This window comes from Vipera ursinii (assembly GCF_947247035.1).
Source record: "Vipera ursinii genome assembly, chromosome: 1".
NCBI lineage: Eukaryota > Metazoa > Chordata > Lepidosauria > Squamata > Viperidae > Vipera > Vipera ursinii.
The window spans coordinates 267,213,921-267,239,965 of NC_139512.1; positions in this window are offsets into that span (position 1 = coordinate 267,213,921).

The window sequence follows — 26,045 nt, forward strand, 5'->3', positions numbered from 1 at the left end:
CAGCCGGTCTCAAGCGTTCCATATGCCGATCTGTTAGCCAAATTAAAAGTGCATTTCACGCCCAGGAGATCAGAACTCTTTTGGCGTCGCATTTTCGAAAAAAGGAATCAGAGACCAGGCGAATCGATCCAAAGATTCGTCGCTGCAGTCAGAGAAGCCGCAGTACGATGCAAATATGACAACTTGGAAATAAGAATCAGGGACCGAGTGGTACTAGGCTTGCGAGATGAGCAACTACAAAATAGAATTATCGCCAAGCCCACCGGCGATTTGCAAGAAGTACTGGACGAACTCTTGACTTATGAATCCACCGGGTATCGTGACCCCCCCCCGCAATAGCATGGCTGCGTCTGCCGAAATTAATCAAGAAGGCCTTGTGGACTGCGGGGAGGTGGACCAGCAATGGGAAGCTGACATCGCCGAAGTCACCAGACGGTTTGGAAAAATGGCGGCAAAACCATCCCGAAGCGATGGCCCTGAACCGAACCGCCGATTCCAAACCACAACACCGCAGCGACAAGCAACCGCAACCCAACGACAACTGAGAGACACTGCAACGAGACCGCGCGACAACGACAACCGATGTGGCAGCTGTGGGGGCAATCATCCCCGTGCAACTTGCAGATTCCGTACCGCCAGATGCAGATTGTGTGGGAAGACCGGCCACATTCAAGCCATATGCAGGGGTCGTGCACGTGACAATCGCTTACATGAAGTCGACGTTTGGCCCGAAGGTAAGGTAACCCCTTACTATAGTGGCAAAGAGACCCCCACACCTAGGGTTAATTTCCTGAACCGCGGGGTGGTGGCGCGAGTCAATCATACTAGGAAGGAAAAAATTAACAATTTCCCGGGTGAAAAATTAAAAATTATAGTCCAGTTGCAAGGGATTCCTTGCAAAATGGAAATAGATTCTGGGGCCTCAGTGTCCATAATATCTAGTGAAACCCTTAAAAAAATTGAACAAAAAAGTGGCAGAAAGATTCCACTTAGTTCAACCAAAATCCAATTGACCGACTTCCAAAAAACCCCAATAAAAATTAAAGGGAAAATTACCCTTAGTGTTAAATATAAGGGGTTTAAGGGAGCATTAGATTTAATAGTTACTGAAGGCCATAGGACAAGTTTAATAGGCCTTAACTGGTTCCCTGCCCTGGGAATTTGGATAGGGGGAATAAACACAGTTATTAAAAAAAAGACCCTCGAATCAGTCTGCAATGAATTCGCAGACGTATTCGATGGGTCTTTAGGTAAATATAAAGGGCCCCCAATTAAATTTAATTTAGATCCATTGGTTAAACCCATCAGGCTTAAGGCCCGAAGGGTGCCTTTCGCCCTTAAGCAAAAAATCGAGGCCGAGCTCGATAAGCTTGTAGGCCAAGGCGTCCTAGAACCAGTCGAGGGTGGGTTGTGGGAAACGCCGATCGTCACGCTTACCCGGTCCCGACGGTGAAGCAGGTCCTCGCCACGATACAGGACGGCGCCATATTTGCCAAGTTAGACTTGGCGCAGGCGTATTTGCAATTAACTGTTTCTGAAGAGGCTGCTGAAGCTCAGACTATAGTTACCCACAAGGGGGCGTTCCGAGTCCACAGACTGCAATTTGGTATTGCAGCAGCTCCAGGCATCTTCCAAGAGGTGATGGAGAGGACCTTAAAGGGCATACCTGGTGTATGCCCTTATTTTGATGATGTTCTTATAGCTGGAAGAAATGAAGAAATATTAGCTGAGAGTCTGGAACAGGTATTGGAAAGGTTTAGGAGGGCTGGACTAAAATTAAAAAAGGAGAAATGCTGTATTGGGGTTAAATCTACTGAATTTTTAGGATTTAGGATAGACAAGAATGGAATTCATCCTACCCCTGATAAAATCAAGGCAATTAAATTGGCACCAGAACCAAAAAACAAGGCTGAATTACAAGCCTTCCTTGGATTAGTTAATTTTTACCACACATTCGTGCCACACAAAGCTGCTATAGCAGAACCACTACATAGACTTTTAGATAAAAAAAACCCCGTGGCAGTGGCTTGACAAACATAGAGTTAGTTTCCAAACATTAAAAAATATTCTTTCTAGCCAATCAACAGTAACCCATTTTATTGAGAATAAACCAATTTTTTTAGCATGCGATGCTTCACCTTATGGTGTGGGGGCTGTTATCAGCCACTTGGACAGTCAAAGGCCAATTGCATATTATTCCAGGACGCTTACTAAAGCAGAGCGGAATTATGCACAGATCGATAGGGAAGCATTAGCAATCGTGGCAGGAGTAAAAAAGTTCCATGATTACCTTTATGGTAGGAACTTTACCATACTCACTGACCATAAACCATTATTGGGACTGTTTACCACTGATAAACAGACACCCCAAATAATGTCGCCCAGAATGCTGAGGTGGTCAATTTTCCTCTCAGCATATTCATTTTCCCTTCAACACAGACCTGGCAAGGAAATGGGGCATGCAGATGCCCTTAGCAGACTGCCATTAAACTACACTGAGGAAGACCCTGCTCCTGTGGGACAAATCATGTCTTTACAAGACATTCCTGAATGCCCCTTAACTGCTAAAGAGATAGCTGAGGCCACCAATAAAGACAATATCCTAAAAAGAATCATGGACTGGGTCCTTAGTGGGTGGCCAAGTACTAACCCAGATGCCAAGTACGTTCCATATTTTAGAAGGAAGGATGAACTATCATCCCATTTGGGATGTATTCTCTGGGGCAACCGTGTTGTCATTCCTGAAATCCACAGATCTACAATTTTATTAGAGTTACATGAGGGCCACCCTGGAATAGTACGTATGAAGGCATTGGCTAGAAGTCACTTATGGTGGCCTGGACTTGACAAGGACATAGAAGAATGTGTTTCTGGATGTTATTTGTGTCAGCGTTCTAGACCTGAGCTGCAACACACACATACTCATAAGTGGGAATTGGCCAGGAATCCTTGGTCTAGGATTCATATTGATTTTGCGGGACCCTTCCAAGGGTTAACCTTTCTAGTAGTGGTGGACAGTTTCTCTAGATGGCTAGAGGTAATTCCTGTCAGTTCAATGACTTCAGGTAAAACAATACAAGTCTTAAGGGGCCTCTTTGCCACTCACGGGTTACCTGATGTAATTGTGTCAGATAATGGGCCCCAATTCACCTCTGTTGAATTCCAGGATTTCCTCAGGGCCAACTCGATTAGGCACGCAACATCAGCACCCTTCCACCCGTCCACCAATGGCTTGGCTGAACGAAATGTGAGAACCACCAAAGATGCATTAAAGAGAATCATCCGTGGCGATTGGCACCAAAGACTGGCAGAATTCTTGCTGACCCAACATACGACCCCTTGCACGGCTACCGGAAAAAGCCCGGCGGAGATGAGGTGGGGAAAAAGGCTAACCACCAAACTGGACAGGTTACATCCTGACAGACTACCATCAAGTGCTGAACCAGACATTCCCAGCAGATCATTCAAAATCGGAGATCTAGTCTGGGCCAGGAATTATGCACAGGGGGACAAATGGGTCCCAGGGGTGGTCACTGATATAATGGGGCCTTTGTCTTACACTATTGAGGGGGAAGGGAATAGGGTAAGCAAAAGACATATAGATCAGCTAAGGAAGAGAACTATTGCCAGCATGCCAGTTGAGGGGGATCAAAGTATACACGGGGGGAACATTGCATCACTGTTTAATTATAACAACCTGCCAGGTAGTGGGGAAGCAGAAATTCAAACCAGTGCGTCCACAGCTAACCAACAACACAGTCAAATTGACTGGGAGCTGCCCCCTTTAAGCAGGCCCGCATTAGCTGAACTTCAACATCAATCACAACAACAGTCACAACTTGTTAGCAGAGAAGCATCTGAGCCAACAATTCTAGAGTCCAGACCCACCAGTGTAAGCCAGCCAAGCAGACAATCTGATAGCAATGACGTAGGTATTCAAAGCTGTAGATATCCTTCAAGGGTCCACAGGCCACCCAAATACTTAAGAGACTATGTCAATAAATAACAACAACTGGGGGGTAAGGGGTGTTATGTCAGTAGATAGTTGCAAACATGCAAATAGCAGGTTGCAAAGAAGGTTCTTTGAAGCGGGAGATTCTGGTGCAACTATTGGTTAACGTGTAAAGAAGCGGGAAAATAGTGACTGATGATTGGATACAGTTTAAACAGTTCTAGTATAAAAGCCTGAAACATTTGACAGTTGTCAGTTGACTTATGTGTATTGAATAAACTCTTTTCGTTGTGAACCACTCTGAGTCATTGTCTACCTGAACCAAACAAAGAGCAAAATAATTGAAAGTGTTTGCTGGATGAAATGACTGGCAGGAAAATAATCTTTACCATAGTCACGTGATGGGCCCAAGTGAACTAGTATCCACTATAAATCTTATAATTCTTTTCTCTATTCCAAACAGCGATAGTTCATTGCTTCAGTAGTCAGTTCTTGCTATCCTGAGAAAGGCAAATGTAACTATTACCTAAGAAAACCTTCCTTGAAAAAATACTTCAGGAGCAGTTGACCAATTGCTCAGTTGATCATACTTGGCACAATAGCAAGGTGGTCAGAAAATTTCTTTTAACGTCTGCTTTGCAAGAAAGGGTTTCTCATTCTGAGACATTTGAAATGAGAATCTCGAAACACAGATTCTTAAGGTCTGAGGTGTTTGAAGAATATTATCCCTGTATTTTCTCATTTTGCTAGCAATAACATGAAAATAACAGAGTGAAACAGTTTCTGACTGGAAGACCGACTGCATTGCTGAACAAAAAAAGTTGATTGGGAAAAAGAATTTATAGTGGTGCCGAAATGTACAGGGGCACACACACGCCTGTACTGACCACTCTTTCTCTGCTCTTCCCCTATGCACCTTACCCTTCCCATTTCTTTTCTTTTGTAGGATGGTAATATTAGCAATACTTCATCAAATATTTTCTTAATACTTATTTCCATCCATGTCAAGTTAAACATACCTATTCTGAGTTCTGAAAATTAAATTAACTATGCTATAGCAAACTTGCAAGCTGATTTACTTCAAGTGTAATAGACTTGTAATTTGTAATTAGCAATTTCACAAACACTTTCCATTGTTCTTTTTTTTGTTTCTATATCACCACTATAGGACAAAATAATGTTTTTCTGAATTTTTTTTATTTTTTTATTATGCAAAAATGGTATCACAGACAATCAAACCTGTGCTGTTGAACTGTCATAAAACTGATATTAAGCCAGCACGTTAGGAGGCTGTTCTGATACCAAAGGCAGACAGCTTGGCACAAATATTTAGGTAATTATTGTCAGGGCAACAGTAGTTTAATTAGAGGCAAAGCTTCACCCGCAAAGTAAGCACCCTGCCTTTTGCTGGCCAAGTCCAGGAAGCTTGTCTCACATTTCATCCATTTTGATTATACAAGAGGCAAAGCCACACTCTCGTTTCAAAGCCTCATATGGGAGGATAATGCTATCATGAAAGATAGCCATGCACTCAATTTTCATGCTGGACCGTGAGTGATCCCATGGTAGTTGGTGACATTTTAACTTACGGACAGAGAGGAGGGGAAAGCGAAAGCAAGCTCATTCATTGTCAGTCTCCTCTTCCTGGCTCTCTCTGAGCCCAAGCTCCTTTCAGCCCTATGCATGATCTGAGCCGTGGAGAAGAGAAAACTTATTTGCATTATATCTTTGCATTTAAAACCTATAAATTAAAGGAAACTATAAATGTTTCTTGCTGGTAAATGTTATTGCTCATAAAAATCTGCATTTGCATCTGTGCTCCTTATTGAATTTTTCTCCTAGCTCAATAAATGCAAGAACTGTAACATAACTTCTGTATTCTAATAAGAGCAAACGAGAATGGTCAGTCCTTTGTTCTTTGCTTCCCTGATGTATTGTTATCCCCTGGCATGAGATCAAGCAATTCACAAATTAGCAGGGAACACTTTTGAACATTTGTTGAGTCTAGGGACATTCTGAGAAACTGAGTAGGTATTAGATGGGCTTGGCTTCTTCCAACAAAGTCTGGGTGTACAGCTGTTTTTACCTTGAAAAGTTTGTCATCTAGGGCTGATCATAACAATCTAATAATGACAGAGAAGGTCAATGCTAATACAATTCTAGAGTCCATTCTCTTGTTGCTGAGTAGTATTCACATGGACATTTCTTTTGCTTGTACTGTTAGGAACTAAAGCGCCATTTATTCTTATACAGATGAAGACAAGAAACCATTGACATGGAATTAGAAAATGGAAAATGAAACCACCTCTGTTTGGATGCATGGCCTTGAATCCTATTTCTTATTGTTCTCTCCAAAGTTTATTTTTCCTATCTTCACTTACGGAAACAGCTGCTCAGTGCAAATCAATTCTTTTAAAAAAAAGACAGCTTGCTCCTCATACATCTTTCTGTAATTTTTAGGCTTCCTTAAATACCTGAAATGGAGGGTGAAACCTAACTAGCAGTGGGTGGAGGCCATAAATTTGATTCTGAAACAAAGCCATACAGGTTTGGAAATGACAATCTTACTCTGGGTCATACTTAACTTTGTTCCCAGGGCAAGATATTTCATAAATAACATTGCAGTGCTTTTCAATACCCTCTTTTAAAATGTGTGTGTGTGTGTGTGTGTGTGTCTGTGTGTGTGCACCCATACATATAAATATATACACACATACATAACTACACACTATAATAGTTCCAGTCTGGTTAGTATGGTAGTTAAGGGCATAAGGTAGAAAATTATAAGACTGTAAACCTTAATATGAAGTCAGTTGGATGGCCTTGGATCAGTTTCACTCTTTCAGCCCTAAGAGGGTAAGGGTGAACAAGTTTCAAAATCTTGCCAAGAAAACTGACTGGATATATATGATGTATTTGCCTGGGAGTGGCAGAATATGATGCATTTTTATTGTTTCCAATAGTAACTTGATGAGACTCAACTATGCCAAAGGGTACATTCCACTTAAAATAATTTGGTGCTAAAGAATATGGGGTTGATCAGAGGATGATGCCTTTTTTTCTGAGTAGAATGAGTTTTGTTTCAGGAAATTAAGGCAGAATCAATTAACAAATACACCTGCACAACTGCCCGGAATGGAAAACTGAACAATGATGAGATGAAATAAGTTGTAAATTAAAACTTTCTTTAAATCCTCAGAATTCTTCCTTTTCTCAAAAATTAGTCTGATCATGAGGATTACTCTTACTTTTAGAGCACATCTATTAGCCCTTGTATACAACTGTAATGTATTGGGATTTGCTTTCACCTATCTTTTGAATGCTGCTTAAAGTTGCTCAGTTGAGGTGTCTGTGTAATGGTCGCTGATTTGCCAGACATGCAGTCTCCAAGAAGATCATTGGATGATTTGGGGCGGGAAATGCACTCTAGCCATGCCCACCTAGTAGGCCACACCCACCCAGGCCATACCTACCCGGCCCCCTGAGGGCAACTGCAATGCTTATGCGGTGCTCTTGTGGCACTGTGTAGCCTTCTGAACTCGCAACAAATAGATATGGACCAAAGCTTTGTATCTGATATCAGTTGTCCAAAGCCAATGAAAACGTGTTCCTTATATTCTGGAAATTAGTTGCAAATCCCCAATTACAACTTGATGCTGAATACATTCTATTGGAGTGATTAATAGTTATGCATTTTAACCACATAGAAACTTTGCATATCATCTGGCCAACATGTAAAAATCTAAAGTACATTTCTATTAGTTATTAGTAGCTATTTTTTTCTTACTAGTGTTGGTAAAATATCTATCTGTTCTAAAATAGAAAAAAAATCAGTCCCTGGCTGATTCAGTCCCTGGCTGTGCACACCCATGTACTCCGCAGTGTTGCAATATAGTGCTTGCTCGGTAGGAAAAAGTTCTAGATTTAGTTCTTGGCATTTCCCAGCAGGTCTGTGGGATGGTCTTGTGTGAAATCCTGAGAAAATCACTGTCAGGTCACGGTAAAAACCCTTCTGAAATGCTTCCCCTTTCCTTCTCTGGGCTGAGATACCTTTTGTATGACCTTTGTCTAGGCCAGGGGTGTCAAACTCAATTTCATTGAGGGCCGCATCAGCATTGCAGTTGCCCTCAGGGGGCCGGGTAGGTATGGCCTGGGTGGGTGTGGCCTACTGGGTGGGCGTGGCTAGAGTGCGTATGGCCTACTGGGTGGGCGTGGCCAGCTCTACATCGTTCGCATCAAGGGTGCCTATGGGGGCCTGGGCAGGACAGATCTGAGGGTCTCTGGCAGGAGGAGGGTCTCTGGGCCAGGGCCAAGGAAGTGGGGGCCGTTCCCTCACTGTTTCCAGGATGGCTTTGCGGGCCGCATGAAACCACTTAGCGGGCCGGATCCGGCCCCCAGGCCTTGTGTTTGACATGTCTGGTCTAGGCTGCACTGACATGTGAATATGTGTTGGTGCATTCTGGCATGTAAGTCTGCCACGATTGTATGTCTTCCTTACCATGGTCAGTCTAGACCAGGGATAGGCAACCTTGGCTCTTTTATGACTCATGGGCTTCAACTCCCAGAATTCCTGAGCCAGCATAGGGAGTTGAAGCCCATGAGTCATAAAAGAGCTAAGGTTGCCTACCCCTGGTCTAGTCATATATCATAAACTAGCATTGCGCCTGACTTCTGGTTTTGCACTTCAAAGGCAAGATGTGGAGGCAACAAAACACCAGTCCCCTTATAAGAATCTTTCTGTAATAAAGCAGAGAGATGTAGAAAATATTCCATAAAATTTAAGGTGCTGGTACTTACCTTTAAAGCCCTACATGGCCTAGGCCCGGGATATTTGCAGGACCGTCTGCTGCCGGGAACGACTTCCCATTGCCCAGTGTGCTCACACAGAGAGGGCCTCTTCAGGGTGCCGTCAGCTAGACAATGTCGGCTGGCGACCCCCAGGGGGAGGGCCTAAAATGTTTTTTAATTTTTAATTTATTAATTTTAATTTATTTTATTGGGGCTGTTAATTTAATTCTTTTTAACTTTTGTATTGCTGTATTTTATTGTTGTTAGCCGCCCTGAGTCCTTCGGGAGATAGGGCAGCATATAAGTCCCAAAAATAAATAAATAAATAATAAAAAAAATAACACTGAGATCATTTTGAAGATTTTGCTAACCTATTTTAGTTTCCAAAAGTGTATTAGAAATTTGAGGATCAGTTTGGTGTAGTGGCACCACACTAGAAATTGGAAGATCACAAGTCCTAGTTTTGTCTTAGGCCCAAAGCCAGCTGGGTGACCTTGATCCAGTCATTTTTTTCTCAGCCCTAGGAAGGAGGCAATAGCAAACTGTTTCTGAAAAACCTTGCCAAGAACATTGCAGGGACTCATCCAGGCAGTTCTGGAAGTCAAGACTGATCCAAAAGGATCAAAATAAATACATTTAAAAATTCACCAGTTAAACCTCCAGTAGGATAAACAAGACTTGGGGATGATTGGAAGTGAGAAAAATTTAACTTATAGGATAGGTTGCTTATGCATGAACAAAATAAAATTTCAAGAACTGATATATGGATACGCTGTCTCAGTGCCACTCATGTGCTTGATTACTTGTGAGAAATGCAATTAGTGTTTACAAAATATTTTTTTATCTGAAAAGAAACCAGAGTGTGTTAAATGTGTATTACACTGTGACTGATGTTTAATACACGGTCATGAACATTAGTTAAGATGGGGATGTAGAAGGAATAGTTGACTCTAATGATAAAATGGAGGTTTGTTGGATCAATTTGATTTAGAAAATTTAAAATAGTGCCCTTCCATCCTCCTCCTTCTCCTATTTAGCCCTAACCATAATTTGCCATTCTAAATTAATGAGGTTGCCATCAAAATCACAAGCCCAATTCAAATCATGCATTGGAGAAAAAAAATGATTCATGGACTCTAACATCGTAGCCATCTGGGAATCAAGCAAAATAAGAAAGTATTAAAAAGTTGCATAAGAAAAAGGGAGCATAGGAGAAAGGGAACATGTGCGCCCATAATTTATTTTTGATTCTTTGAATTATGATTTAGGGAGCAAAATGGAAACCTAAGAAGAAACATGCCTAATGAAGGCAACATTAGATATTTAACACCAACTGCTTTCAGTACAGGAAATCGTCAACTTACGACCGCAGTTGAGCCCAAAATTTATGATGCTAAATGAGACATTTGTTAAGTGAGGTTTGCCCCATTTTATGACTTCTCTCACCACATTTGTTAAGTGAACCACTGCAGTTGTTAAATTAGTGACACAGTTGTTAAGTAAATCTGGCTTCCCAATTGACTTTGCTTGTCAGAAGGACGCAAAAGAGGATCACATGACCCCTAGGACACTGCAACCGTCATAAACGTGAGACAGTTGCCAAGCATCCGAATGTAAATCACGTGACCGTGGGGATGCTGCAACGGTCATAACTTTGAAAAATGGTCACAAGTCACATGTTTTTCAGTGCCGTTGTAACTTTGAATGGTCACTAAGCGAATTGTTGCTACTTCAGGACTTACCTGCGTTCCTTTCCAAACAAAAAATTTGGCCTTTGGAAAAGTGGTAGGTAACTGAAATTCAAAAATATTTTAGCCCTGCCATTCATATATAATTATTGGGGAGAAGCGAAGAATAAATAACAAATGATTTGTCTAAGAAGGCTTGGCTGCAGGGTCTGGTCTTGGCCACTCCCATGCTGAGCACTCGAGTGATTCGAGCAGCCTTTGATTGAAATATGAAATAGCAGCAGCGGCAGCAGCATCTTGCCAGCCCCTTGATGACCAAGGGGGAGAGACCCTGCCCCGCTGGATGTTTCTGAGAAGCGCCATTCCCACAGCGGGGAGCATGAAACAGGCGAAGCCAGCAGTTTACATCTCTTTTGTTTGGGGCATCCAGCCTCTGGCTTTGGGAACTGACTGATGGCAGTTTGCAAATGCCTGCGCTAGGCCGGGAGCCTGCCGTTCCCTTTGTCTGGGCGGCACAGGGGGCCTAATAGGGAAGACGGAGCATGTCATGCCTGACTGCCAGGGCTTCCAAACAGGAACACGATGGCCCAACTTTCAAAGAATATGGAACAAGCAGCCTCCAAGGCTCAAGATATTCTTTCTGCAGACATTGGGAGTAAATATAGGTTGTCCTCGACTTACGACCACTAACTGAGCCCAACATTTCTCTTGCTAAGCAAGATGTTTGTTTAGTGACTTTGGCCCCCATTTTGTGTCCTTTCTTGCCGCAGTTGTTGGAAGAGTAATGACAGTTGTTAAGTTAGTAACATGGTTGTTAAGTGAAGCTGGCTTCCCCGTTGATTTTGCTTGTCAGAAGCTCACAAAAGCTGTTCACATGACTCCGGGGACCCTGCAACGGTCGTAAATATATATCGCTTGCCAAGCATCCAAATTTTGATCACATGACCACGGGGATCGATGCAGCGGTCATGTGTGTGAAAAAAGTCACTTTTTTCAGTGCCCTTGTAATTTGAAATGATCACTAAACAAACTGTTGTGAGTTCGAGGACCGGCCCTAAAGCTGTGGGCTAGTATCTTGGTTGTGCAGCTGAGCAGAGGTTGCATGGCCCAAGAAGAGGGTGGTTGTTTAGAGACAGAAGCTGTGGAACATAAAAAGGATGAAATTAATTTAGTGCTGAAGAAAAAGGTAACTCCGTGGAGTAAAGAGAGTTCTTTCCATGTTTTTCATCTAGAAAACCAGAGAAAAGCAAAGTCTTAATGGGGCTCTCAGTATGTGCACCAACTTTGTACTTCAACTGCACCCTGGAACATTTTGAATGGATTGAGTAGCAAATGTGCACTGTACTGATTCGAGCCGTTCTTCTCATTCCATTAATGTAACACAAGTGAAAAAAAAGTGAAAGGAGCCCCTAGTAATGCACTGAAAATGAAGAAAGGTCTTAGGATGAAATTGAGGTGGGGCAGTGTTAGAATTATGGATTAGTATGGGAATTCTAGAATATTTCAAAGAGTGGGATTGAAACAAATGCTATGACATTAATGCCCAAAGGGAAAAAAAATCAGTTAAAAGAATTCACACTGTTTCCTCGTACAAAGAAAAGGTAAGAAGTGTGATTAGAAAAAGTATAGGGCAATTTGTTAAGTATGTTTGTGAAACTGTTTGGAGGAACTACAGTTGAAATTTGGGAAGTGCAGTGTGGCTTTACACTAGGCAAGGGATGTGCAGACCAGATTTTTCCACTTCAGCAAATCACTAAAATATGTATGAAGAAAGATTTCTGCCTATTTGTTTATTTGGAAAAAGCATCTAATAAAGTGGATTGGGCTTGAATTTTGGATGTTTTACATTAATGTGGAGTTAAAAGTTTAAATATGATAAAAGGATGTGAGATGTATCCATACTTGATTAATGTAAATCTAAACCTTAAATAAATCTGGGAGGAATGCTTGTGATGACATTTTATATACTGTATGTGCTAGATGGGAATGTAAATACATGCATGATAGACATGTTGGCATTGTTTGAGAAATTTTCAGCAAGTATTAGAACTGTATGATGCAATAATGAATATGGATCTTAAAACTAATATATTAAAACCATAGTTTATAGCTGCAATTCATGGGGAAATTGAGCTGAAAAATTATCATATATAATAATGGAAAACTAAAGAAAGGAGGTGAATATTTGTACCTTGTCAGAATGTTCATTTAAATTTTAGGATGTACAAGTATTGATGGAAAGGACATATTGGAATATTATGAAATGCATCCAGGGAAACAATTGGCATTAGTATTTCTAGATGCTCAAAAGGCATTTGATAATGTTTCCTGGCAATTTATGACTCAACAACTAAAAACAATGGACTTTGGACAAAATTTTATAAATATGATTGAAACAATATATCACAAACAAACAGCAAAAGTGATTGTAAATGGAGATTATACAGAAAACTTCAACATAAGAAAAGACACAAGACAAGGATGTCCATTATCTTCATTGTTATTTATCTTAATTTTGGAAGTTTTAAATAGAAATATTAGACAAGACCCAGAAATTAAAGGACTAGAAATAAAAGGTGAAACTTATAAATTGTAAGCATTTGCAGATGATCTGGTATTCATCCTAGACCTAGAGGAACCTTTAGAGATGATTCCTAAATTATTGGAAAAGATGGAACAGTTTGGAGAGATAGCAGGACTGAAGATAAAAGAGAAAAAACTAAAATGATAGTTAAAAATCTTACAGATAAACAAAAACACTCAGAAAAAGTAGAATTGCAAATAGTCAAAAAGGTTAAATACTTGGGAATATATCTAACAGCAAGATGTTCCATGATAAAAGAAGATAACTATATAGAATTACTGAATCAAATAAAACTTGAATTGGAAAAATGGAAAAACTTGCAACTGTCAATATTAGGAAGAATTGCTAGTGTGAAAATGAATATATTACCAAAAATATTGTTTTTATTCCAAATGATACCTATAAAACTAGATAAATTTTTTTTTAAGACTTGAAATTTATTTGGCAAGGAAAGAAAGCTAAAATTAAATTGAATATGTTACAAGAAGCTAAGGAAAATGGAGGTTTTGGCCTACCAGAGTGGGTTTTATATTATCAAGCATCTATACTAACATGGGTAAAAGAATGGATAACGCTTAGAAATAAAAGGTTGTTGTATTCAAAGGGACATGATTTACAACTTGGTTGGCATGGGAAAAATAAAATTCATAAATATTTTCAAAACCACTATATTAGAAATGCATTATTACTAACATGGGAAAAAAACAAAATGTAAAATATACTTGAAAATTCCAGGATGGCTTTCAACAATAGAAGCATTTGTACATCCAAATTTAGTCAGTTTCGAGAAAATATGGACACATAAAAATATTCTAAATTCTGAAGGGAATTTAAAATTTAAACAAGAAATGGAAAATCAGGATATTGATCTATCATGGTTGGCATATTTATAAATGCAAGTGAGATACGATAAAGATGTCAAATTGTACAGATTTTATAAAGAGCAGACCTTGTTTGATCAGACATTATTAACCTCTGATGAAAAATTAATTAAGAAAATGTATAACTTTATTGAATTTGAAAATGGAAAATGAACAAGTAAAAGAAACAATGATAACATGGGCAAAGAATTTTGGATATAATATAGATTTAGAGAAGTGGCAAAACGTGTGGGAAAGAAATTATAAATTGACAATGTCAAGCTCTTACAAAGAAAACCTATATAAAATATTTCATAGATGGCATTTGCCATCAGCAAGATTAGCAAAAATGTTTAAAAATATGTCAGATAGATGTTGGAAATGTAAACACAATTCAGGTATTATTATCATGTATGGTGGACATGTGTTAAAGCAAAGAGATATTGGACAAAAATACATACTTGTCTAGAAAAGATGTTGGGAAAACATGTAGATTTTAAACCTGAACTTTTTTTTATTAGGTATAATTCCAGAAAAGATTGATAAAGTATATACTTGATTTTACATTTGATAACAGTGGCAAGAATCATATTTGCACAAAATTGGAAAAATGAAGAAATACCACCAGAGGAAGAAATAATTTAAAAAATACTAGATTGTATGGAAATGGGCAGACTTACTCTGAGGTTGAAAGAAAAAGAAATAGAATACTTTCAAACTTGGGACTTATTTTATCAATGGCTGAAGAAAAGAATTGGGATTAGGAATTAAATCTGTATTAGTGAGTAATAAACTCAGACAACACGTTGAACAAGTACTGTTGAATTGTATGAAAAAACCAATAAAAACCTTTTTTTAAAAAAAAGAATATATTGCATATATATAGGACAGGAATAGAAAATTGGGAAAAGTTGTTAATTGAAAATCATGCCAAATCATTCCTATTCTGGGTCTGAGATTACATTGAATTGGACACAGGCCTAATACCTAAAGAAAGACAAGCATTTCTTCAAATGCCCCCTTGATGAAGGAACTCATACTGTACAGAAGAAGGTGTGTAGATTTGAAATATATGTCAGTCCCAAATATATTGCCTTCTTCAAGTTGAACTCAACTCTTAGTTGTTGTTAGTTGCGAAGTCATGTCCGACCCATCACGACTCCATGGACAACATTAGGCCTTCCTGTCCTCTACCATCTTCTGGAGTCCATTTAAGCCCACAGCTACTGCTTCAGTGACTCCATCCAGCCACCTCATTCTCTGTCGTCCCCTTCTTCTATTGTCCTCAATCTTCCCCAGCATTAGGCTCTTCTCCATTGAGTCCTTCCTTCTCATTAGGTGGCCAAAGTATTTGAGTTTCAACTTCAGGATCTGGCCTTCTAAAGAGCAATCAGGGTTGATCTCCTCTAGGACTGACCGGTTTGATCGCCTTGCAGTCCAAGGGACTCACAGGAGTCTTCTCCAGCACCATAGTTCAAAGGCCTCAATTCTTGGGTTCTCAGCCTTTCTTATGATCCAACTTTCACAGCCATACATTGCAACTGGGAAGACCATAGCCTTGACTATACGCACTTTTGTTGGCAGGGTGATGTCTCTGCATGAAACGTTCCCTTCATTTCTCCAATTTTCTTGAAGAGACCTCTGCCCCTCCCTATTCTATTGTTTTCTTCTATTTCTTTGCACTGCTCATTTAAGAAGGCAGCCTTCTTTTCCAGGATGGTTTTTTTCAACTTCTGGGATTTCCTATGGGCTCCCATATGAATACTGGCCAACCTGACCATTTTTAGCTTTTTTGAGATCAACCAAGGTCAATTAGGAACTATATAGAAGAAGACCTCATCCCTGTTCCATCTGGCTTTTAGTGCTCTTAGTTCGGTTTTAGTGTAGTTCTTAATATTTTAACTCTGCATTGTTTTAATCTTTAAATTTAATTTAATTTAATTTTAAATTTTTACTTGTAAGCCCTATTTTTTTTGCCTGTAAGCTGCCCAGAGTCCCCTTGTATGGGAGATGGGTGGCATAAAATAATTCTTAATTTATAAATATAAATATAAATAATACGTAGGTCAGATATGTAGAATCTTGAGATGGTTTGATCTATGCCCTTCTTTATGTTGAATTACTTGGAATCTGTGAGTGAACTGCTTTACTGCAAGTTTATTTGCATGGGAACACAACAGTCTTACATTTACAGGTGCCACTTCTTGGAAACAGGTTGTGAAAGTAGCTAAATAATATGTATCATATTCAGATTAGCATTATGAAGAGAAAGCTGGAAACCATTGTTACATCTCTTCAGGAATTATTTCTTACAGTATGTGAGTTTGGAGAGTATCAAAGCTCAGAACTTGTCACTTTATGTAATTTATAATTTGTATTTAAGGTTCCATGGAAATTGGTATGACTAAATCCACGGTTGAACATTCAGCACTAATTTTTATTGGACCATATGAACATAGTGCTGTATATTTCAAATTAGAAAATGTGTTGTATCTTGTTTGTGATACCAAGCTCTGGGGAATTCAGATGTATATGTTTGTTGATTTGAGATAACATGAGTTGGTTTCACTTCAGCGGTGGGTATTTCCTGCTATACAGTGTCAATGCAGGAGGGAAACATCTGCCAGTGTTGACGTTCTTTGGCAGCTCTAGTACATGTCTGCATTCCTATGTGCCCACAGGCTTTCTACACATATATGAAATTGTTGCCTGCCTTCGAAATCTTCATACAAAGATCAAGACTTGTCATTTAAATGTAAGCCCTGCTTAATAATTCATTAAGGTTTAATATTGCATTATTCATAATCCACCACAAAGAGTACATTATACAATTTTGTTATAACCAAACTCAAAAATTAAAAGATAAAGCTTTAGGAGAAGTTGCTATAGTTTCCATGAGTAGTTTTCAAAAAAAATAAAAAGGACTAACTCTGCTGTATCCAAAGATTGCTAACTATTTATTTACACATTTATTATCTGTTCTATTCTGATGGTAAAGAATGAGTTTGAACTATAAAAGCTGAGTCTGTAGGAAGTCCCATCAGTCTCTCCACACTTCTGCTGTCATTTCTATTGTACAGGGAAACATTATTCAAACGGCAGGCTCCGGACTCCCAGGTAACTGAGGACAGCAGGACATCAAGTATATTCTTCATCAACCTTTTTGTTGTGATGGGAAGAGCTGGACTAACTTTGCTTTCATCTTGCTGGGTCCTCGAATCACCCAGTAGGTGGATTGGCCTTGGCCAAACTCTTTGATAGAACATTGCCCTTTGCAGTCATAAATTTTCCATCCCTCCGACAAGGGTGCTTGGGAATTTTTTTTATTATTATTATTCATTCAAAACTTTGTTCAGCTTGCCTTTAGAAAGATTTGATGCATTTTTCTAAAATCAAATCAGATCAGCATCAGACAAATTAAATAAACCATAGCCATTTTAAGGAAATTCCTGGCTTTTGGGGACTACTTTGAAATAAATGAAATGTGGGTCCAATAATTCACACATTTTGATTACTGGGAAGATAAGAACAATGGACATTTGGACACATTTGCTCTGATCATCAGAGTCCAAGTAAACAGTCTGTTGGTGCTAAATAAAATAAGGAAAGAATATTACTGAGAAATTTTGCCATGCGTTGAATACCTTTGAAAGGTGCTATGTATCCCACATGCCCTAGTAATTTGCTGAAACCTAGTTACTTTGTGGTGAAAGATGAAGCAGGGACTTCCTAATTTCTGTTTACGTTTTTTGAATACCAAAGATTTTGACAAAGACAGAGGATGGGGCTCATATGCCAGTTCATGCCCTACATCTAGATGTTTTCTCCTTACAACTCTGATCCTTCCTCTTCCCAATCTTTCCACATTAATCTGGGAGCTTAAATCAATATTTATTTTGTCTGAATATGAGCTCAGTTCTCTGAGCTATCGATTACCCTACTGAAGCAGACTCTCTGGGTCAAAAGCAGCTCTGGAACTCTGTGGATTTCATAGGGAGGTCTGCGTTGAAGAGCTTATCTGAATACTTGTTTGAAATTACTGTCAATCCAGATGGTTAAAATTTAATATTTCCAAATGCTAGTTCTGTATTTTACTTCCCCAACATTAAAAAAAACCATTTTATTTGTTCAAACTTTCAGAGATAGCATGAAGCCCTTTATTGTATAAGAATTCAATAATCTCTTGTGCTAGTGAAGTTTCTTTTTCCCCAAGACTGCTATTCTGAGGGCTGTAAAGGAGTGTCCTCAAACATTTAAATGCTCTCAAGTTACTTTGTCCTCATTTGCAGTCCTGATGTCAAACTTGTGTCCACTAATCAATTAATGTGTCCTGTTCATTCTATGCAGAATCCAGAGGCAATTTCTAACAGATGATGATGGCATGTTTCACATTACAGAAGGCCATGTGAAGAAGCCTCTAATATTGTCCATGAATTTGTTATGGCATGTCATGGCAACTTCAGTATAAATGTGGGAACAAAATAAACATCTGTGGTTTTTTTTTTCTTGTTTTCCTTATTCTCTATTTCAGGTTGTCTGCATGTAAATATGGGCCTGCCTTGCAGTACCTCAAAAATGCAGTGTCATTGTCAAATATGGGTTGTAGCTTATTAATAATGCCTTTGAGTGGCTTGAGCTGTGAGCTGTAGGTTATAGCCAGCAATGTTTTGTTGTTCTGTTTTTGTGGTCTGTTTTTTAATAAGTGCCTTCTGGCATCAGTCTACCACTTGATTGAATTGTTTATTAATTTTGTTGGGTAGATAGGTCAGCATCCTGAATGTCTGGCTTAATCCCATCAGTTAACCACCACTGTCATTTGAGTCAGAACAGATGTGGTTGTAATGTAAAGAAATAGAGGATAGATTTGATGGTATGTTCTGGATGGAAGCTGATAACAAGTTGATACGCATGGCGACCCATAAGGTACATGGTGTAAGTTTCACTGTGATATCAAGGAAGTAGCCTTGTTCTGTAAACAGGTCAGGCTAATAGTAGGATGGAAGTTGTTGAGAAAAGTTGATAAGAGATTCTTGTCATCAATGTCATCAATGAATCTTAGGTAAAGGTGGGGTTTCAGGAAGTAAGACTTGTGAAAGCATCCCACATCAGCCAAGATTTCACAAGATGTTAACATATAGTGGCGTCTCGTACATACCTATAACTCTGTCATTGATTTGTAGGTATGTGTTATTGCCAAAGATGAAGCATAAACATAATTCTCGCTGCTGTCAATACATGTAACATTAAGTATCCGCTCTCCTTATCATAGTTAGGGCCTATCATTCCTAAGAGAAACAATTCTGGTTTAAATTCTATTTGTTTTTTAATCATCTTCTCTAACCATAAATGTATCTTAAGCTAAAACCTTTTTGCTTTAGGACATGTCCACCAGATATGATAATAAGTACCTGGTCTTTGCTTATACAAAGATGTATGCCCAATATTGGAAAAATGAAATGTCACCGACTGAAGAAGTATTAATTAAGAAAATATTGGATTCTACCAAAATGGATAGATTAACCTTAGAGATTAAAGAGAAAGAGCACTCAGTTTATTACAGAACCTGGAATAAATTTTATCAATGGCTAGATAAACGAGTTAGAGAGAAAGGAATGTGATATGCAACTTTGAATTTATTTGAATAAGAATGTTAAGATACATTGAAATTTTAGTATGTTTTGGATAATTTATTATATCTATCAGTGTTATTGTTAGCCTCATTATCTTTATTTATATATACTTACCCAGACAACATGCTGTTTGCCAAATATCGAATGTTATTGGGGGAAAACCCCAACCCTTACCCTTAACCCTTCCTCTACCCTATCCCAAATCCCCATTTCCCTACCTTCCCTTTTAACCCTATAAAAACTAATAACTTTTTTTTAAAAGAAGAATGCTGCTGCTCGTATTGTAAGCATTTTTGCAGACTCTGTCAACTTTAGCATATAATTCTGCTGTAATTTCTTTTTTATTATTTATTTATTTATTTATTGTTTGATTTATTCTTCTATTGATTTGAATGTAAATTTGATTCACAATAGCTTACTGAATCACAATTAAAACATTCACAATATAACATAAAATGTTATATTGTGAATGTTGTGCACAGCACAACTAAAAATAAAAAAACAGTACAAATCTGTGATACAGCAGGCATAAACAAAATATCTGCAATAAGCAACACACATTTAAAAAGCAAATACTGACAATTAATATGTACAGTAGCATTACTGTATAATTATTATCTAACAATATTATTACTCTGTAAATAATCCTTGCTACCAATAGAGGAAAATATTTGTATCTCAGGATTGGTGCTGTCTGAGCTCGGTTTTCTTGCAGATGTTACCTAGTTGGCTAATGAAACATCTGCAAGAAAACAACCAAGCTCAGAGAATCCAAGGACTTCACAATCCTTCATTAATATTAATAGCAGCATCTTGACAGTTAGATGCAAGATGTTATTCTGCTCTTAAAGGCCCTCTGAAACAGCTGAATCTTTATTATTTTCTAGAAGGCCACCAAAGTTGGGGTTAATCTGGTGTCTAAAGAGAGCCAGCCAAGACATGCATACAGTGAAACATCACTTGGAAGCAATCATATAAAAAGCTAGATTGTCTCCTGTTGCCAGCTGTTCATCCGGCTCTTAATGGAAATGCCTACCAGTTTGCCAGAATTCTCTCAAGTGCTTACTGGAATCCAGAGATCTCACATAAACCATGAAATGACCTGATCACAGCAAAGGGCTCCAAGAGATGCCCTCACATCCAGGTCATTTAGCAATTGTTCCAAGACAAATTAAAATTTGAGACAAGACCTTGCTTGTGTGTGGAGCTCAGTGTTAAGACTGAGTCACATTAAGAAACAAAGGTACTGTAACCACAAGGCATGAGATGACAACTTGAAGCCCAAATACAGATGCCATCAGGTAGCAGGGTTGCTAGTACACAAGTAGGATACTCAGCTTGTTCCTATGGCCTGAGCTAACATACAAGCACTCACATACTGAAATTTTAGGAGAAGAGACTTCAGTGCTAATTGCACTTTTTAATAGAAGACCATATTCTGAACCAGTGGATTTTATCTTAGAGGAGTTTCAGCAGAATAGTAAGGGGTAGACCTATCTATTAGTATCTTCTCTTAATTTCCTGAACCTTCTCTCTAATATATGAGATCACAGTAGACCTAGTACTTAAAAGCAGACAACAGTAAATACTAAATCCATGGGTTTACTAAAAAAAAAGTACAATAAAAAGCTATATTAGTTCAAACCGGTTGGATGATTTTCTTCCTATGGTAACACTTCATTTAGTGTACCTGGAGTAATGTATTTAGGACCTGATTGACAGCTTAACTATGTTGGAATAGCACCTCAAAAGGTATCTCCAATCACACCTCATCAGAAATAGAGCATGCTTTCCAAAATGAGACCAACCTTCGACCTGTAAACATTATTTTGGCCATCAGGTCAACAGTTGCTTCCCAGAACATCAGCAATTGTCTTTCTCCTGATGTCAGCAGACTCTTGGAACATTATGCAAGGATAATTAAGTGATGAATAAAGGTCAGCCAGGACAAATAAATCAATTGGATAGTTTGAACACAGACTGATTGAGCAAAAACAAGGAATTTTGCCATGCTTGTTATCACGGCTCTTGATGGTAACTGACTTTGTTAACATTTACATCCAAAGGCAGCAAGTGGGAAAGCTTTGTTAAGAATCAAAAGCCGAGCAAAGAGACATGGGCTTTAATTGTTCAGCTTCATTTCTGAAATAAAGACACGCAGGGCATCAATTTCAATGACTTTAATGGAACAGAAACTTGGAACTATTCTTCAGAATGTTAATTGAGTTGGATTTTTAAAATAGGCTTATCAGACAGCAAGGATGCAAATTTACTATTGCCATAATCAAGGAATAACTGGTGGGACTGGATAAGTGCAACATCCAGGATAATGTAAATTTAGGTTTATGTGGGAAAATACTATTGTATAAATTCACCAGATGGCTTGTTTCTTAAGCTTTCATATTCAAACATTCCAGAAATCAAGGTAATTAACTTATGCGGTAGATTCTCTTCTACCCAAGGGATAACAAAGCCATGCCTTAAAATACAATTTAAAAAATACTGAAGAGATCACTGTTTATTTAGACATCAACATCTATAAAAGAAGTAAATAATACTTTGGAAATGTAGCACAATTTGAATTTAATTCAAACTCAACCTACAGTATGTTCCATGACTGAATATTACAATTTTGATTAAATAAATTGTTTTGTTTAAGCTGTCTTCATATAGACTCCTCAAACTAAACATCATTTTTTGTTTATTGGCATTATCCTGCTACATTTTGAAGACTAATTATAAAGGAAAATGTATTTATTAGAAGTGTATCCTGCCTTTACTTTAGGAATTCAAGGCATCTTACTTCTCCAAAGATTTCTCTCCATTTTATCCCAGTAACAGTCCTGTTATGTAAATTGGACAAAGAGGGAATGACTGGTCCAAAGTAGTTCAGAAAGTTTCCACAAGTAATGCTGGATCTGAATCTGGTTCTCATTACCCTAGTACACTACTACTACACTACTACTACATCGGGCTGACTTTTATAATTAGTTTTAGAGGGGTCCCTGTATACCTTTAGTCTTTCCTACATTACAAAACCACAAGCCATTACTCCTGTTCATAGGAACTCCACAGAATGTTGACAGAATTTTGTTAGTTTCCATTTTTTGACAGATCATTTGACAATTCAGTCTTTCAGGAAATCATTCTTTCAGAAGCCCTTTTGCAGCTCCTAGGCCTAGGGGATATAGGATATCTTTCTGGAGAATTGTTTGCAGAGTAGAGAAGTGTCACCACCATCATTGCTAATCTCATCTGTTCTAATTTTTTAAAAAATGTATCTTAATAAGCTAAATCCATTATCAATGACATCCTGGCAGACATGTCAAACCCGCGACGTCACATGACCTCGTGCAATGTATTGGGTTGGTTTTGCCATTGCCGGCAATGGGGTGGGCGTGGCTTCCACGTGACACATCCGGCGGCAGCTGGCAGTTTGACACCCCTGTTAAGTCTTTCCTTGCTTAGATGCAGCCAATGATGAATATCTATTGGGATTATTTGTGTAACATAGTCAAAGTAGCTGCCACTTGCACTGCCTAACTTGCAGGTTAGGAACAACCAAAATGCTCAATTCTTGCAAGATTCCCTCATATTCTAGAACACAAGTATGGCAAGGCACAAGAAGAAGCGAAGGGCATATTAAGTGATTCATAGTTTCCTTCCCTTTGCTCTCTATACCATCAGCTTTTACAGAGATATAACAACAACAACAATAACAACAACAACAACAATAATAATAGAGTTGGAAGGGACCTTGGAGGTCTTCTAGTCCAACCCTCTGCTCAGGCAGGAAACCCTACACCATTTCAGACAAATGGTTGTCCAGTCTCTTCTTAAAAACGTCCAGTGTTGGAACATTCACAACTTCTGGAGGCAGGTTGTTCCACTGATTAATTGTTCTAACTGTCAGGAAATTTCTCCTGAGTTCTAAGTTGCTTCTCTCCTTGATTAGTTTTCATCCATTGCTTCTTGTCCTGCCTCCAGGTGCTTTGGAGAATAGTTTGACTCCCTCTTCTTTGTGGCAACCCCTGAGATATTGGAACACTGCTATTGTGTCACCCCTTGTCCTTCTCTTCATTAGACTAGACATACCCAATATGAATTAGCACAGGCCCACAAATCATATATCTAGTGTTTACAGTTATGGAATATCAAGATAACTTGTAAATAGATTTCCTGTATGCCTAACTCTTCCTCTTTGGACAATAATTATATTTATAATGTAAAAGCAACTTGCAACTGTTTTGCTGACTTGACTTGGTTTTGCTTTGTTTTTTTAACTGTGCTTAGAGTGGTAGTTTTGAATATTTCTTGCTTGCTGGCTTTGGGGTGCAGAAATGTTCCACTGAACTAATTATTTATCAAGGTCGTCATATGCAGAGTTTGCTGATTTATTTTAGAATGTTACTGTGAAAGTACATCAGTGTTAAGATGCTGAAACTTCAGGCAAGAAAGAATGTGAGCGCCAAACGTTTAACATTATTGTACATGAAATATTATATGAGGCATGGATTTGTTTCCTTGATGAATGTGTACAGAATCTATGGGAAACGTATCTATGCCTTCTCATAAATTACTAGCGTTAACTAAGAAAGGTGTAATGGATGATGTTGATAGATGAAGAGGGCTTATATACCATAACCAATCAGCCTTTTTCTTAAAGGTCAGGACTTTCTGTCGGGTCCACTTGAGGTTTTGATTCTGCCTTTGCGCTATTCAGAGGCACAATGGAACCGTCACTCTCGGCAACGGCGTCCAGATTCACTGGCTCCACTGCTCACAGGGTAACACACAATATTTCACAGCCACAAAACAATTCGGTGTCTGCATAGGCAAACCATATGATTACCATGGGGAGCAATATTGACACATCCTACTGCGCTCTCTTAAGGAGATCCTTAAAAGAGCTGGACTTTTGAAAGATGGAGAAGATGGCCTTGCCATTCTTCCCTATTACTAAGTTACCAAATAGCATTTTAATGCTTGGTCTTTACAGGGCAAACTTTGATGCAAATGTATCCATCACCCATGATCTCCTGCACACTCTTGTTTCTCATATTACTGATACTTGACAGTTGTACTGCTTTACCAGCTGTCCCAGCTTAGTCAGAAGATAGCTTGATAGATATTAGCAAGAATTTAATAGCATGGCAGCTAGCCTCCCTCATTTCCCCCCCTTGAGTGTTTTATCACAGCATATTTGTTGTTTATTTATATTTCCAAGATAAATCCAAGCACCCGCAGGAATTTATGAGACTATGCTGCTTGTCTTTTGGAGACTTCAGCACTGACATCTAGGCTCTCTTTACACAAAAGCGGGTTGAGCTGCATGTGGAAATGTCTCAAGAGAGCCTCAAAAGTATTCAACCTTAGGCAGTAGACAAAAATCTAATTTAAAATATGCGAGCGATAACATAAACAACTATAGACATTCCTTGATTTTTTATCTCTTACTTGTTCAGTATATGATGACTTTCAAGTAATATGACAGCTGCCTCCTTTGAAAATTACCACATTATATAAGAAAAAGCTCTACTGGATCACGCAGAGGCACATATAACAATCTGTACTACATAATGGTCAGCCAGCTGCATTCAGAAATGTCATAAACATATTCAGGAGCCCCATAACACATACACATTGCTACCGTGAGTCCATAGGAGCAGATATTCAAAACATGCCACTTACTGTATGATCCAGTGGAACTAACAGCCAGCCAATGAGACATTACTGGCTTGATTGTTCATGGGGACAGCCCCCCCCCCGCCCCAAAGACTTCTGTATTAGTGGTCATCACGGCTACAAATTCTGCAGTTTAATCTCTGTTTTGTGTAAAGTACTTTCTTTTATTAGTCTAGTTGTCTAGGTCCAACAAGAAGATCAAAAGATGTGAACATTATATAAAAACATTTTTAAAATGTCATGGTTTATAATTCTAGAGGGGTTTTGGCCTATAGGGCAAGGATGGATGGAAAAACATTGGAATTATTCAGATGCAATAATACGCTACATACCTTTGAGGTTTGGTCTTCTCAATGCGTAGGGAAGGAAGGAAAGTAGTCTGGAAAAAATTGCACTTGAAAACATCTGCACATTCATTCTTCCATTGTCAGAAACTGAATAATTAGCCCTTCTGTTCTTCTAGGATAAGCTGGCTTCTAAAAATAAAAATAAAACTTTTGCAATTTCGGTCACCAAATTCTACGTTATCTTTAAAAAAAATCTAATTAGTGCAGCCTTTGTGAGAATCTTGTTTTCTGTCAGGAGTTTGATATTTGTCAGTGGACTGGAAAAGAAGAGGATAGTGAAAAAAGAAAATAAAGTATGTAAAACAAAAGGACTATATAGCATAAAGTATCTATGGTTGTTATGAGCATCATGCATCCATAGACAGGTGGCTTACAGATTCATTAAACAATCAATTCAGAACACAGCATGCCAGCTAAGAATCAAGGTAACGTGCATAGATATGCAATGTTTTAAATTTGGTCGTCACTCTTTGACTTTGAGTGACATGCTGGGAGCTGTACTTCTAAAAGA